The 16,878-nt window shown below is 44.1% G+C and overlaps 1 protein-coding gene across 7 annotated transcripts in view; it reads left to right on the forward strand.

Annotated features, from left to right (window-relative positions):
• Window positions 1–16,878, forward strand: part of FOXP1 (forkhead box P1) — a 390,881-nt gene that overhangs the window by 34,902 nt on the left and 339,101 nt on the right. For all 7 annotated transcript variants that reach the window (XM_075095656.1, XM_075095655.1, XM_075095666.1 and 4 more), the window contains exon 2: window positions 11,686–11,813. The gene's annotated coding sequence lies outside the window, so the exon portion shown is untranslated. The remainder of the gene's footprint in view (window positions 1–11,685; window positions 11,814–16,878) is intronic.

Genomic DNA, 16,878 nt, shown 5'->3' on the forward strand with positions numbered 1-16,878 from the left:
AACTTCTCCTTGGGTACCTCCTTCAAAGGCTGGGTGCAGACTTTTCTGCTCCTACCAGTGTGTCCTGGGGCTTTATGTTCACTGCAAAGAGGTTCTCCTACGTCACCAGTTTCTTATTTCCAGGGAACAGCAGCTGATAATAAGCCTGGATTGGTCAAGTAGCTTCATTTGTAGTTTGTTGGTTGGTGGTTGGCGTTTCTTACAGTATTTCGCAGGCACCAAGTGCAGTAGACATTTCAGTGGTACTTAATAAAGCAATGTAAGGCACTCCTCGATAATATAATCCTTATGCCAGCCTGGTTGCTAAACCCACGAGTCCCTCAGGCAGTAGTAGACAACTACACTTGGCGTTGCTGCTTGTTTTACTGTTGTCTCAGATGACTAGGCAGCATTTCTGCGATTTGAAGGCAGCGTGTTATTGCAGTATCTGGGATGAAATTACCACTTACAGATGTATAGGTGACAATCTGACTCCCTTCGGCTGTTGAGCTTCAGTGACTTGGGGAGGCTTGTGGTGCCGGGCACCTTTGGTGCACTGTGCCGAGTACCAGAAATCAGCATCTGGCCCTCTCTTGTCATGGTTTTTTTTTCGTTCTTTTTGGAACATCTGCTCGCCTGATTGTTTTCTGTTTTTTTTTTTTTTTTCTTTTTTTTTTTTTTTTTCCTGTGGCTCTTTTAATTTGTGGTGAATGTGTATTTAATGTAAGTAAGATGTTAGCTTCTGTCTAGTTTTTCAGCAAGCATTCCAGTAATTACTGGAGTACCTTTGAATGCTACAGCTGCTATTTCTAAGTTAAGGAATCACATTTTCCAAGCATTTATAACTGAATTCACATGGGTAAAACTTGGCATTCAGATTGCCGGCCCACATATCTTATTTTGTCTTGATCCTTTAAGTTAGCATATCAGCTTTGTGTTTGATTAAAATGGTAAAAACGGCTTCTCGCTGCTTTGGGTAGGCTTGTAGTAGTATTGTTTTATGAAATTGTTTTAATGTTTAAAAAATTGTATTGGTTTGGGCCCTGAAATTATTGCTTTGTAGTTACTACTGTGGGCTGGTGTCTTTTTTTTTTTTAATTTTCCCCCCCTCTGTCCTCCTTAACCCTTATTACTGTGAAACAGTCACTATTATTGTAATATTACTTGTTGGTACATCTCTGAGGAGCTTTTCAGAATGTGGTTTGATCCTTTCTCTGCTCATGGAAGGCAACGCCTTCGTGCCAAAGGATGCTGGCTAAGGCCAGGCTTACCCCCTGTACCCTCAGCGATGTTAACTTGCCTTTTCCAGATCCTCCTGGAGCGTGATGCACCCAGTTCACGTTGATTTTAGAAAACTAAACAAGAACCATGATTTCCAATTCACCTTATCTTTTCACCACAAATAGTCGCGTTACGTCTGCAGGGCTGGGGTGACCTGTGGATCGGCTGCCCTGGTGGCAGTGCTTTGCTTTGCATTATTTGAATGCAGCGTGGTTTTGAGCGTGTCCCAGCTCTGTCATCGCAGCTCCAGCCCCGTGGCTCTCTCTTCTCTCTCTCTGAGCTGTGAAGTCTGGTCCAGAGGAAATGTGATTTTTGCATTTCCCTGCCCAGAGAGGTACTTGTTTAATTTTCAAAACTTTTCTGGCACTTACAAGTTGAAAGGTAACAAGGAAAAACAAAACAAACCAAAAAAACAAAAAACCAAACCAAAAAAAAAAAAGGGGGAAAAAAAGGAAGAGATCTGAAATTTGACCTGCAAATATACTTAGTAGATATGGTGATAATTACAGAGCTTTTTTTTCAGGGGAAATAAGGTACAATGTGTGGTTTGTTTCTATGGGCCAGGTATGCTAAATGTAGGGCAGATGAGTTGAACAATAACTACTAAACTGAGGGATCTGGTAGAGCTAAGTACTTAAGTAAATGGTATTATTTTGTAACACAAATTTTGTGAAAAAGCCTTGGTCTTCCGATAAAAGTCTGGGAATACCACCAGACTTAATTATCTACCAATATTAATGTATGCCATTGCTATCAGCAGTAGTTTTACTCACATTTTGACATTTGAGCTGCTTAAGTCTTCTTTGGGGTAAATGTCCCTTTAACAGGACATATAAATTGATGTTTCAATCATAATCATACTTTAATTACATATATTCAGGAGAGAAACACATCCAAACTTTGAGGATAGATGACGGATTTTGTCTTGAACCCTGGTTTTCTTTGCATATTATAGGAAGCTGACATTTACAAGCTCTGCAATACTTGGTGCTCCATGCCTCTCGCTTGCCCTGGGATGCAGATACGGGTGCATGAGCGTGAAGGAGCACCCATTTCTTGCCCAGGTCCATGTGCGGTCGATGCAGGGAGTGACTGTCCCGTGAGCCGTCCGCAGGGCTGCCCGGGGAGAGCGTGGTCAGAAAATGACCCAAAATACCCTTCCTGCTCCTCTGCACGGCGCCGGTGGGTGCGCTTCGGGGCGGGCTCCCCCACACCATGCCGTCCTCTCGCCCCAGCGCTGGGAGCTGCGGGGAGAGCATCCAGACGGGACTGTGGGTTTTGGCTCAGCGGCATTTCAAGAATCGCTTAAACTCCGAGGAATTCATAACTTTGGAATTCAGCAAATTTGCACAACCCCGTGCATCTGTCACTCCGTCAGCACGCGCCGGCTTTCTGCCTTCCTCACCCTGTGCATCTCGCGCTAAATATCTTGTGATTAATGACCCAACTCCTAGGTTTGTACTCGCGAGCATCTTAGCAGCAGCCCTGCAAAATCCGCCGCCGCGCAGGGAGCGTGCCGGCGAGGGAACTGCAGTGCTGGGCGAGCTCAGGCCCGGCCGGGGCGGCTGCTCTGTGGTTTGTTGTGTCTGGTTTGGTTCCTACTTTTAAAGTTGCAGTTGCATTTGGTCATTCGAAGCTTATTTTCCTAGTCTGGCCAAGCCAGCAGGATCCCCATGCACTGCAGGGGAACATAAAACATCAGCCTTTAAGCTGGAGTGCTCAGTAGATAAGGATTTTAAGACTCTTGCATCATGTGCTGTGTCTTATGGGCTTACTTAGTATACTCCATTTGATTTAATTTAGATATTGAATAAGGAGAAACACTTTAATAGCCAGAAAAATTACTGTAGGTTGTAGTACCTCTTCTTTCCCCGTTGCCTTAAAGACAAGATGGCTGGGAGGGCTGACTTAGGCTGCGATTGCGTTTATTTAATTGTAGGAAGCAACAGGGTATTTTCAAACGGCTTAAAAATCATGTTACGCCTTTTCTGTACTATGAAGTGTTTCAAAAAGCCAACAAGAATTCATTGGGCGTTTGTTTTAGTTCTTCTTTTCTGTGACTAAACGTAAAGAATAACTTTTCAACCTTGGCGAAGGTTAGGAAATGTGCAAAAATAGTGGATTATGTCAGTGGGGTGGGTTGGGGAGGGCGTGAAAAGTCAGTGGGTGGCTCTGCCAGTGGTTTCCCCCTTTCTTTTCCCATCCTATAAATACAAATAAAAAACTGTAACCGAGTTGCTACAAACATTAGCTTGCATGCTGATAGGTAGCCATTTATCTTGCTAAAAGGTTTAGGTTGCTGCTTGTTTGTCTTGGCAGGACTGGGGATGGCTGGGGAGCAGGAGGTGCTGTTGGACGGCGTTCCTGGGAGATAAGGAAAACCTGGGGGGATGCGGTTTGCTGGGCGTGGGGCGGCAGCGCTGCCTGCCTGGGGGGTCGGCCTCGGCGGCCGTGCTCGTGTCGCTGCTTCGCAGGAGGCCACGGCAAGGGGCTGCTCTCTGCCCCCACTGTCGATTAGAAGGATAAGAAATAGCAAACCTGCCACGTAAGATTGTAGCGTAGCGGTGGATGGCGGGGGGCTGGCAGGAGAAATGAAATATTTGCAAGTCGTAAAGGCAGCGGGTTCAGAACTTCTGAGGTGGGATTGGGGTTGTTTGCAGAGATCCCTCGGCCGGCCGAGGTGCACACCCTGGATTTTGGTGCTGTAACAGGCTTGTGGACCTTATACTAAACACCACAAAGTAGTGCGTTTGGATTATAATAAATTTGCATTTATTTATATATCTGCAGTTATTATTTTATATATTTATATATTATATAATATAGATTTGCATTTATTTATTATTTATAGATAACCTTTCATTTGAGAATATTAATCATTGGATGAGTCTGCACCACCCTGCAGTAATCAGGGCTGGGTATTCTCTCTCAGTGAGAGCCCAGAGGATCTTCAGAGTGGGTGAAAATCACCCCAGACGTAGGTTTAAAAAAAGAAAGGGAGGAAAAAAAAAAAGAAAAAAAGCAAAGCAGGCCTCCCAAAAGCTGTGGTGGAACCCGGTATTAGCAAATGCTTCTAGGAAGTTTGACTGAGAGCCATATGGCAATGTGGGGAGTATTATCCATCGCTCCAAAAGCTGGTCTCTGAATCAGCCTATTGACTTCAGCAGCACTTAACCATGTGTTTTAGTTCTTCTTTGAAAAGGCTTGCATTCCTGAATCATGTCCTCCGATTTTAACCGCTAGACAGTACTTTGTTTTGTGGTAGCAGACAAGTCCAGTCATATTTCTGTGACTAACTTTGCAAGTTTTGACTACATCACTAGTGAAGTATGCTGATGAATATTCCTCCTCTTATCAAAATCCAAACATTTGCCGCTGTCCTTGAATTTTAGGGTGAAACCGAGTGCCTTCCTGGGATGGAGTTGGTGGGATGCTGCAGGATGCTCTGTGATTTCGTATGCTCATCTGCAGTGTTGGGGATGCTACGATGCAAATAAACAGGAGTGAAACCAGTGATCTCAAAATACCGCCCTGAATTCTGCTTTCAAAAGCCCGGCGTGTTGGTGGTGATTGAACCTATACATAAAAACAAGAACCAGTTGCGCCAGTCCAAATTCGGATTGTACTCGGGTGCTGAAGCGCATCCTGGAGCCTCACACGTGGCTCTGCCGTGTCAGGGATGATTTGGACTCTCTGGTGAAGGAAAACGGTGGTTTGCACATCTTTTTCGGATGTGCTAGTTTGTGTCGGTTGCACCCGCGAGTCCCCCCCGTGCTATCGCACCGGTGACGTTACCGGGTCCCGACCGCGGGTTGCAGGGCTGCAGGGCGTGGGTGCCACGGCATCGGAAGTGCAGGGAATGTGCGCTCCCCTCCCTCCTGAGAGAGTCCCCAGGAATTTCTGCTCTGCTCTGTCCCTTATTAAAAGGAAACTCCAGGCAAACCCCCGTGCCGCTACCTGGTTTGGCACACAAAGGGGAAAAATGCTGTCCCACCCCGTTCCTGGGGCGGGGGTGCATGGGCTTCGCTTTCATCCCTAAGAATCATTATATTTCAGCAGAATTTTTTGTCTCACCTTTCGGTGTTTTTACAGCTAAAGCAGTTTTTACTTCCCAACTTTCAACATCTGGAATTCGGTTTCAGTTTATTAAAAAAAAAAAAAAAAAAAAAAAAAAATTCAAAATCCGCAGTCTGGATGAAACACCAATGCCTTTGTATTTGCCCACAATTTTTAGCTTTAATTTTGTGTCCTTGGCAAATGCCAGAAGTCCCAAGTAGTTGCATGTTCAGTAGCTGCCGTTTTCTGCCGTGTCTTAGTCTTAACCCCCCCCTTTTTCTATTATTATTATTTTTCCTGTTAGACACTTTTCTAATTGGGGATAATGCCGAAATGATTAATCAAATTAAGGATGAGAGCAAAGTGGCTGATGCACAAAGCTGCGTATAGCTGCTGTCTTCTGCAGTAAGGTTGTCTCCTTGTAGCTGAAGTTGCTTAATGGGCCTCTTGGGCTCTGTCTTTTTTTAAATTTTTTATTTTTAAATAAGGTAGTGTGTAGATCCCATTGACTTCAATTGTTGATTGGGATGCCTGACAGCCGAGAAATTAAGCCCCTTCTTTGTGACCGAGCTGAATGCCAGATTTTCAAGGATTTTCGAATGCTTAGCAGCCATAATTGGTGTTAGGGTTTTTTTTTGGTTGGTTTTTTTTTAATGTTAGGCTTTTCTGTTTTGTGGGGGTTTTTTTTTTTGTTTTTTTTTTTTGTTTTTTAAAAGTTCAGCTCTCATTTGTACATCTAAATAGAAGTGACAGATTATGATACTTGTAGCGATGGTATTACTGGGATATGATGAGCTTTTTTAGAAGAAACTGGCATCTAACGAGCTGGTTACTTTACTGTCCAAATAAGAGCTTTTTTCTCCTGGATTTCTGCTTTGTTCACAGACACTGAGCGTTTCTGCAAATTCTGGTCTTGGAGGAGAAGCTTCCTTGCTTCTGCCTCATTTTTCTGTGTTTTCTGTAGCGACTGGGAGGGGGAAGGGGGTGCAAAATGAGTTGAGTAAATTAGACAACTGTTGGAAAAAAAGGGGGACATGCGAAATCAAGTGTTCTACTTGTGTAATCTGTTTAACACCAGCGAGGCACAGAGCCTTATGGGACGTGGGAATAAAAGGAACATCTGTGCAGGCCACATGGCATGCTCTGGAGGAGCCCTCCGTCCCAAGCAGCTCGGCTCTATTTGCAAATAAAAGCTCCACCAACATCAAAAAGTTGAGGTGGATCCCAGCTGAAAGGGGAGAACAAATGTTACCTCTCGGTGCAGTGAAATTCACCCTGCAAGCAGCCTTCGTGGTCTTTTTAAGGATGCTTTGGACATGTGTTTCTAATGGCAATCTATTTAAAGAAGAAAAAAAGAAAAAAAAAAAGAAAAAAAGGAAAAAAAAATAACAAAAAATAAAAGAAAGAAAAAGGTTACTTATTTTGGAAGAATTGTCTCTGTATTGAAAGATTTTAGGAAATTGCTGAGCATCTCAAGATACTATCAAATGCAGTTATATGAGGTAGAAATAAGAATAAGGGTGGCTTTCTTTTGGGGGGGTTGTTTGATTGGGTTTTGGGTTTGTTTTTGGTTTTTTTGGGGGGGTGGGATATGATGTCTTTTTATTTTTCTTTTTAACCTGGACGTCCTGAGAGATCCTGAGATCCCAATGCTGTCCAGGCTGGTATTTCTCTTATTTTGCTGCTGGTGGTGGTGGCTGGTAAACAGCTCCATCCTTAGGCAGGACTTTGGGGAGCTGCAGCTGCTCCAGCCCTCCTCCCCCAGGACGCTTGCTGGAAGGGAGGATAAACAAAACAGCAGTACGTTTAATTTCCACTTAGAACCTGTTAGAGTGCAGTAATTCTTGCAAGGGTGCATCTAGTTTGGGGCTTTGCATTTTGTAAACAGGCTGTATTGTGTTTAACAGAGTTATGTATCTGCAAGCTGGGTCGTCTGTATCAAGAAGGCACGTATTTTTTAATATGTAAATAGAAAAGGGTGGCATTTCATCTTTATTCCAATGTACCCAGGGTGGCAATAACACTTTTTAAATCCCTGTGAAACAGATTGTATATGGCAAAATTAATGTCTCAACTCTCCAAGTATTTTCTCTAAAATATTTGGATTTTTGCATTTATTATGCTGCTTGTTTAAAATGGTGAACGGTGCATTCAAAGCTTAATTGGTGGAACACAGATTTATTCTAATTTAAAACAGTCACTTAAAAACAGTTTTGTATATATGTATACATGGGCACAACTTTTCATACAGTTGTCTGTTTTGGAGCGGTCTCTTAGGCACTGATGTACAAGTTGAACCTGGTTTCTTTTGTGCAACATGGCTTTGAGAAATCAGTAGTTAAAGCAGTATTTTGTAGTTTCATTGGAGTCAGTAAACAGCCGAATGCAAGTGGTGCATAAGATGATTGACTTTCTGCCTTTGATCAGGCTTTGAAAGGTATTGTGCCAAATACAGTCCCAAGGTGTATGTGTGTCTACGTGCGTATGTATGTAAATGGTGGTGAAAGCTGCTTTACTGAAAATCTGGCCAAGTTACAAAACAACGTGTCCGTCAGCCATTGCCACCGCAGGGCAGCGATGGAAGGGCATCAGCAGAACCGCAGCCCTGTGTTCATCCGTGTCACTCACCCAGGCAGGGCATGGGGACCTGGAGATGCTTTGGGTCGTTTTCCTCTTTCAGTCACATTTGTCACTTCTTGTTATTTCCTCAGCCACTTCCCGTTTTGTCTCGCTCCTTGCCATCGTTTCGTAAGGGCTGTTCCTCTGCCACCCATTTTCTCCTTGAGACAGGGCTCTGTTAGATGCCACATCTGGTAGCAGCGGGGTGTTCTGCAGCTCACTGCCATGGCTTGGAGGGGGTTCGCTGCACTGATGAGGGCCAGGCGCAGGTACCCTGTGCCAGATCCACTCTGGTGGAGAACGGGAATTTCAGATACTTTCTTGTTTTGCAGCCGCTTGCCTTTGTCACCCACTGCACCTCTTCTCATTCCTCTGAACACATGGTCAGGTATCTGCCACCCATCAGGTTTGTTGCAGAAAGCTCACTTGAACCCCCGCAGCCCTTTGCGTGGGGTGGCGTTTCCAGCCTGTGTCACCCAAGCACCGCTGGATGTGATGCGCTGCTTAGGTCACAGCATAAACTCTTGACAACCCTTTAATTGCATCAAGTGCTGCAGCCGGTTTTGCAGTTTGATGTATGAAACGATGCTCTCGGGTTGCTTCAAGAGCCCTGGGAGCAGCTGGACCCTGGGGTGGAGGTCCATGAAGAGGGCTGGAAACGTTAGGGAAAGGTGAGGGTGGTAGGGCTGACCTCATGCTCATGAGATGAAGTCCATTGTGGTTCACCAGATCATCTTGGCTGTGTGCCTCTGCCTTTGAGATTTCAGTAGTGAAATATTAAAACTTGTCTTTCAAATCTGTTCAGTATTACGAAGATTAATTTTTGTTGGGGGCAGATTAATAGGTTTCCTATTCTGATTAATACAGTGATAATAGAAACGTTGTGATTGCTGGAATTAATGAAGCCCAGATTCCTGTTTCAAGGTTTGATTGACTTTGTACTTCAGTTATGCTAAAGCTGCTGCATCTTACTGCCCCTTATTTGGCTGCAGCCTTCGGAGAATCTGGATGGGAGCAAGGCAGCGCAGGAGGAGGTCTGTGTTGGAGGTCTGCATTGGAGGTCGCATCAAAGAATCTGTTGGGGGAGAAGTTTTGTCAAAGAATGGTCAAGAGTTTTGCTCAAGTTGCAGCGTTATTAGAGTTTCGCTGTAGGCTATTTTTGTGAAAGTTGTAGAAGAGGAGTGTCCAATTCAAATGCGTGGGCGCATCATTAAAAGCTTCCATTCGTCAATGCCAGATCGAACTCAAGCGCGTGGGTAGATCATTAAAGGCTTCAGTTTATCAGAACCGATCTATTATCTGTTACTCTCCCTCCTCCACCCTTCCCCTCAGCGCTACGTGTGGTTTCCACAGGCTCTCCAGTGTTGAGGTCCATGGAGGTGCCTGAGCTGCCTCCGGGCCACACTGGACTCTCCTCCTGGCAGGGCTCAGCCTGGAGCCGGTGGGGTGGTGGTGAGCCAGCTGGCTGTCGGAGACAGCTGATCAAATGGTTTTGGAGGCCTCCAGTGGTGCAAGCCCCAGACTTAGTGCCATAAAAATTAATGTCTTTGGGAGCTCTCTGCTCCTGTTAATCCCAAGGGATTCAAAAGATGCAGGTGGGGCTGGGCACAGAAGGTCCATGGTCCTCACGTAAGCCTTGTAATCCCTTGGGAAATGTGGCTGAAGAGATGCTTTTTGGTGAGGTCAGTTTTTGATGGCATAAGAAACATCTGTTTTTCCAGGTGCACCGTCAGAGTTCAGGCTGGGATGGGATGTCTGTACCTACTCCCAACACTGTTTCTTGTTCCTTGTGTAGAAGTTCTCGCAGCTTTCAAATCTGCTTGTTAGTACATAGATGCTAAAGTATTCCTTATGCTTGGGGAGGGGTGAGAAGAGTGATCTGGAGGTGAGGACAGTGCTTCTGTACACTGTAGCCCTCGTCTGCTGCAGACCAAATATATTATTTAGACAAGTCATTTGCCTCAGAAGTCTTAGAAGAACATGAAATCTTTTGAGCGAGCATTAGCCAAAATGAGCCTCAATTCCTCATCTCCTAAACAGGGCTAATGATGCTTTCCTGTTCTACAGACTTAAGCATAAAGATTACTAAGCATTTGAGTACTGTGGTGCAGCAGGTCAGCTGGAGAAATCTTGCCCCAGCACGTGTAGACGCAGCTTTGTGCTCGGCTACATACCCATCTGCATATCTGTCATCAAACGCAGCAATAAAGCGAGCCTCGGATGTGTGTTTCCGACACTGCTCAGCTGCTTCTCTCAAGTGCTCTGCTCCTCATGAATAAAATGCAACTGATGCAAGACGCGGGTCACTTGGTTTGGAGGTATTTCAGAGTCTCTGAGCAAGGAGTCATGGTTAACATAAATGCTGATTAAAAACCCCTTTTGGATCTATTTTTATTGTCTAGCACAGTTTTATAATAGGATCGCATAATCCCTATATTTAGATTTCTGAACTCTTGGGATCTTCTTTGAGCCGTTGCATTGCATTCAGCAAAGAATGGGAGAAAGCCCTAGGGCCAGAGAAGTACCTGGGTTTTGTCTTATGAAATTTCATACAGTTGTTGCTAAGACAGAAACTTCCAGATGTTCCTCAGGAGCAGTAGGCTGCCAAAATAATTAACTCCACGAGGTTAATTTGAAGGTAGCGGCTCTTGCCAAAGTGCTGGTAGATGTGGAAAGGCTGGGAGCAGCCGCTGCATTGGGGATGCTATGGAGGGAGAGGACTGGGGAATGAAGAGGTCAGAAGCACCACCCGTTATTTTTGCCATCACATTTCTTCCTACCCCAGTCCCTCAGGACATTTTAATGTGTTGCAAAGCTTTTCTCCTCTGGGGTTTATTGCTGCCGGTCCCTGTTGCAGAGTGGTCCAGGGAGCAGAGGCTCTCCCGGGTGTTGGTGCGTCTGTCAGGCAGCGAGTGCTCTGTTCCAACTTGGGCAGGCGCCGGAGCTGCTCTTTAAATCATGGGTGCAATATTCGTGCACCACAGCCCCAGGAACACTTCTGTTCTTATTTCTGAATAGGAGTTTTTACTCGGTGTGGATACTTTGCCAGCGAAGAAATTACACATCTTGTTTTAAAATACCCTTATTAGTAAAATGGATGTTTCATTTGTACAGTGAGCAGCTTCCTCTGAGCTAAGCTTAAACTCAATCTGTGTTACTAATAGCTGGGGAAAAAAAACCTACTAATTGGTATTTCTTAACTGATGTTTGCAAATTTTGCCTTTTCACCCTGAACATCAAATAGTTTTTATATGTGTATATATTCCTCCTTATCTCAGAGGGAAGATTATTGCTAACAAGAGATGCTACATTTTGTTAAGGTTTTATCAGGATACAGTGAGCGAAGGCAGAGAGTAAATATTTCAGAAATGCAAAGACTTATATTTTGATAATGCAAAGTAGGTTAAAGTATCTGGATTTTGTGCACAGTGCTGTGTTTTTGAGCAGAATATGGATTTGGATTGTGACACGTTTTGGTATTTAGAAGGAACATAAGCTTGCCTGTCGGAGGAGCACATTGCAAATGCGAAATAAGTGTGTCTTAAAAAATGTTTCTTAATATTGTAAGTTTCAGTTTTATTTAAAGCCAAATAAAGTCTGCTGTGTGGTAATGTTTGATATGTAGAAATACTCCTGTAATGCTCCCTTCACCTCCAGCGTTTATAACCACCTTTTATTTTCAAAGGAAAATGGTAGGCTTTGATACGATTCTAACTGAGTGAAGTTTTAAAACATGTTTTTGTCTTTCAGTCTCCTGAGAACATTTTTGCTGAGTGACTCCGGCTTCCAGACACATTTGCCATGATAAGGGTTTCGATCCTTTCCCCTGTTTGCCCTGAGTCATAAGTGGATATGTGTGATGCCTGCAAGTAAAACTGGTGAGTTGTCAAACCTGGGTTTGCAGTAACTCTCACTTATTCTTTCTTACAATGTCTTTTTCCCTCACCCTTTTCTCCCCTTTCTAATTTGGTGGGGGTTTGGGTTTCTTTCTTTTTTCCTTTTTTTACTGTCTGTGCTTAAAAGCAAGTCACCACTATTCTTTAAAAAAGAATCATCACCTTCCTTGTAATGAAATAGCAGTGATAACAAATATTACCATTTGAGAAAAATAAATACTCCTTTCCTTCCTTTCTTCTCTCCAACTCCTCAAATCCTATGAGCTATGAAGTCTTTGGTGCTGAAACTGGAGTTCAGTGAAGCTCCTGCCCAAAACTGAAGCCTTGCAGATAGGCAGGGTTTAAACATGCTTATGTGGGCAATTTGTGTTAGCGATTAAATCTGAATACGGAGAGGTCTCCTCTCCATCGTGTGTCAGGTGACGGACTCTCAAAGGAACCATTGCCAAAAAATAATTAGCTCCACCGCTTGCTTCACTTGCATCCCAGTGACAAAATGGTGTCACCGGTACACAGGAGAGCTGTCTCTTCGCTTGCGCTTGCCCGATTCAGCGTGGCGTTGGTGCTGCCCTGCGTGGCCTGGAGGGGCACAGGGTCAGAGAAAATTTGATGGCCAATTTTGGCCAGGGTGCACTTGGTCAAGCTCGAGAGGGTGGTGTGGGGCGACCCCTTCTCTGTTAAGTTGCAGTTGCCATTTCCCTGCGGCGTTAGCCAGCCGAGAAGCCTGTTGGTCCCGTTTGTGCCAAACGAGTGGTGGCAGTGCCTTCCCCGGCTGTCCCTGTCCCCCAGCAGCTGGGCATGGGGAGCCTTCCCGTGTCCTCTCTTCTTGCCTGCCTGCTCCTGATTGCCTCGCTTATTAACTGGGGGAAGAGGAGAGGCAATATTTCTTCATTAATCAGAAGGGGTTGGGAAAACAAGAATCATCTGATTTTGCAGGAAATTGGAAGGTCTATGTAAGAAATCTTTCAAAACTAAGAGATCTGCATAATTAAATTGAGTAGGAAATGGGAGCATAAGTTGTTTTTTAAAATAAATTCAGGTTTCTATTATATATTTAATACCCCTCTGCGTGTTAGAAAGTGCATTTCAATTCAAAGATTATAAAACCGGAGAAATTCACACATCAGTGAATTGTGATTTTTTTTTTTTAAAAGTTTCTATTTTTTCTTTTTTTTTTTTTCCAGAGGTAGCATAATTACCATGTCATTTAGTAAAGATTATAATAGCTGTTCAGTTTTTACCGACTGGTGTAGTAAACAGTTGAATAAACCCATATGGCAGCTCAAAGTGTGCATGCAGGAGAGATTCTTACCATTTCCTTCATGTCTGAATTACCAGCCTCGCTGATATGACTGAGATCCCCAAACAGGGACCAATTCCAGCTTCTCCAGTGATGCAAAAATTTCTCACCGCTCTATCACATATGAATCAATTGCTTTTAATCACGGTGGTTAGCTAATTGTTTCTTTGTGCCTATGAAATATGCATTGAAAACTTGGGGTTATATGCAAGGTACATGTCTCTATTTTGAGCAGTCTGTGCATTTGCTTAATATTTCTTTAATAACTGAAAATAATGCCTGGACTCCTAATTGTACTGTCCAAGTCACTATTAAAGATCAAGGCCCAGCTAAGACTGGGATAGGTTAGGTGGGACAACAGGGGGTATTGTGATAGCCCCATGGCACTGCCTGTAACGGGACTTTATGTCTGGTCCAGTGGTGGCAGATGGAAGGACCAGGGTGTTTTGAAGCATCTCCTTGACATACCAGGTTGAGGTACGGAGGTGTGGAGCTGTGGCCAACCGGCGTCTGGAATAAAGGCAAAGTGTTTGAGCAGTATGCCCTCTGGATAGCTTCAGTATTAAAAAATAAAAGCACCAAAAAGAAGGATTGTTAACTCTCTCCAAATGCTGGCTTGAACAAAGGAAAAGATTTGTGCTGTTCCTTAGATTCACTTACTTCCAGTTATCTTAAAATTTTCATGTCACATAATAGCTTTAAAATACCTCCTGAATGCGTTAGACCCTGTAGGTGCCTAGAAAATATTGCAAAATAACAATGGGAAATGACCAAGCGTTGAGCAGTCCCACTGGAAAGGAGCAGTTGGCCAAAACCGGTGCTTGTGTTCATCTTAACCCTGATGTACGACCAGCCCTCCACCATAATTCTGTCAAGAGATGGTAAGTTGCCTAGCAATGTGCTGACTGCAGAGGGTACGTGTTGAGCTAATTCAGTTTTTGTTCTCGTTTTCCTTGAGAGTTCAGCTTAAAGGAGTGATCCTTTCTCCGGCTGCAGCAAGAGCCACTTCTTGGCGGTCTCTCTTGTTCCCCACTTGAGTGTCCCTGGTGATGGCAGGAATTCATTCACTGCTGTACGCGTTTTAGAAGTTTCCAGCTTATTGAGTAACCAAATGTGGTTCTGCTGATTGTGTTGACTGAATACGTAGGGCCTTTCGAAGAGGCAAGGGTTTTATTTAAAGCAGAGCGTTTAGTTGTATACCATTTTATGGCAGGCAAAGGTCATCTAGGGTAAGCAGCCAGAACAGTGAATTGCCTCATTGCAGCACCTAGGAAAATGAGACAGAAAGATACGGTAAAAGGTTTTAACAAATTGCTCATCGTTATAAATTTTTGAAGTCGAGGAACTGGAGCTGTGTACATTTTTAAATTGGAGATAACCATGCTTGTACGATAAATTGAGTTAAGAACGGAACAAATCAAAATAATGGGGTGGTACTAAAGACCTGGTCGTGCAGCGAGTTGCTGGCACAGCGCGCTGCCGGCGGGGCTCGGCGCTGTGCGTGCCAAGCTAACGCAATGTTAGAAACCTGCCGTCTCCCTGCATGGCCAGAGGCGTTTCCACCGGGCTTCGTGGTGACCTTCTTCGTGCAGGGATGCCCCGCTCCTGCTGCAGTCCTCTCCTCTGGTGGACGGGCTCCTGGTTACGCAGAGGACTTTATCTGCCCGTGGTGGTTCTTAGAATCTCCAGGAAGCAAAAGCCGAAGGGGTTTGTCCACGGCCGTGGGTTCCCCCAGGTCGGCGGGCTGTGCTGACCCAGACGTGTGCCGGTGGGATGGGGGAATGGGGCAGAGCTCCAGGGGCTGGGGCCGGCGACGCCGGCAGAGCTGCACGGCGGGAGAGGCGGCAGCAGCCTGGAGACGGCACGTCTGTCCTCGCAGGATCTCCCTTGCTCCTTAAAGCATCAGTGGCTACAGAAAGACTTTGTTTTTCTGAAACTTTTCTGTCTGTGGAACTTTCTCTGTGGCAGCGGGGGGAGGAGAGAAGTAATTTTAACAATTTAATATACTACATAATATGTTTTATAAGCTGGTGTGAATGCTCCTAAGTATTTTGGTCTTTTTTCATAACACAATGAACCTAATATTGGTAAAAATACAGATCTTAGCTGCCACCATAAAGAGAGGGTAGATTTAATAAACAGTTATGAATGTTGGCAGCTGCCTATCAGATTGTATAACATCGGCTATAGCACATGAAGACAGTGTCAACTTATATTTTATCTCAGAAGTATTTTCAAAGCATTTATTTTGCTTTCTCTTGAGTCCTTAACCTAATTCAAGTTATATAATTGGCGGAATATTTTTCCACACCGCTAATTGGCTGGGTGCCAGCGTGGAAACCATTGTCTGACTTGATGATGATCAGGAATTAACATGACATTTGCGTGGTGGTAATGGAATACATTAGTAATGTAATTCATGACTGTAAGAAAGAGACCATCATCTCCCACCTCTGATCAGCAGGAGGGGCTGGGAGGATGATGAAATGCTCCCAGCAGGCACCTCACAGCAGTGGCTGGCCAATCTCGATGTCAAATTTAGTTTTAAATTCTTCAGACAAAGCTGTAATGCTTACCAATTAATTACTACAAATGTCAATTAAAAATCTACCAAATAATACAGTAAGATTAAATTTCAATTAAAAAAATAACATTTAACAAGGAAGATACAACATTATTTTAATGAATTCTGCTGAAGGTGACAGTTTATCTAGATATATTTATACCGTGTAGGTGGATCTAAATTCATTGGATGATGTTAACCATGTTACTTGGTGTACATATTAGTTTTGAAAATTATTTCCACTTTGGCTATGTCCTGGAGGAGATGGGGCATCAAGGGGCATTTCTCGTCACCAGGAGAAGGGGGCATTTCATGCCTTGTAAGTACAAAAATCTTCTCACACCTAAAACAAGGGCTTTATTGTAGACTCTTATCCTGGCCGAATTAGTGGTATTTTTCATTGCTTTATGTTTATGAAACCAAGTACAGAATTTTTGTTGTGGTAGTAGAACAAGCCCTGACTTTGCTATGCCTGTAATGATTGCTTGGGACAGTTTTTCAAGTAATCTGTCATACAAGTAATATCCGTTATTCCGATGAATTGCTTAACAAGAAAAGCTTTTGCTGTTTGGAAGTGGTGAACTCTTAAGTCCTGAGCAGAGCTTTGATCTGCAACGCTTAGGCTTGGTCTAGTAGAGTTTTTGATGCTTAGAATTAATGTCTTAGTTTATACTATGGATGCTTAAAGATACGTTTTGAACGAGAAGTGGCACAGCGGAGGTGTCACGTAGCTCGACGAAGTGCTGAGTTTGTGCGGGCCGCAAGCGCGTGTACCACAAACTCTTCCTGTGAAACACTGGTACCCCATCGGATGCAGAGTGTTAACAGAGCAGAGTGGATTTTGTACCTGGAGTTTTGTGTCGCAGTTACTGTGTTTTTGTCGAACAGGGCGGTTCTTACGCTGCTGGAGATGGAGATGCTGGTACTTTGGGACGGCAGGAGAGCCTGCACTCACTGGCGTGGTGCAGGGGCAGAGCTGGGGTCTGCAAGCAGCTATCCTCCTGGTATTAATGCATTCGTGAGCCAAGGCCTCCAAATTTGGTCTGAAGAATACTTTCTCAGCTTCCTTGAATGTTTTTGCTATGAGCTTTTACTATGTTTTCACACCATCACATCTAAAATAGGTAAGAGGGAAGACATAATTGAAGAAACAGATTTTATGTGTCAAGCCAGCACTGAGAAAA

The sequence above is a fragment of the Phalacrocorax aristotelis genome, chromosome 6, assembly GCF_949628215.1.
Source record: "Phalacrocorax aristotelis chromosome 6, bGulAri2.1, whole genome shotgun sequence".
NCBI classification, from domain to species: Eukaryota; Metazoa; Chordata; class Aves; order Suliformes; family Phalacrocoracidae; genus Phalacrocorax; species Phalacrocorax aristotelis.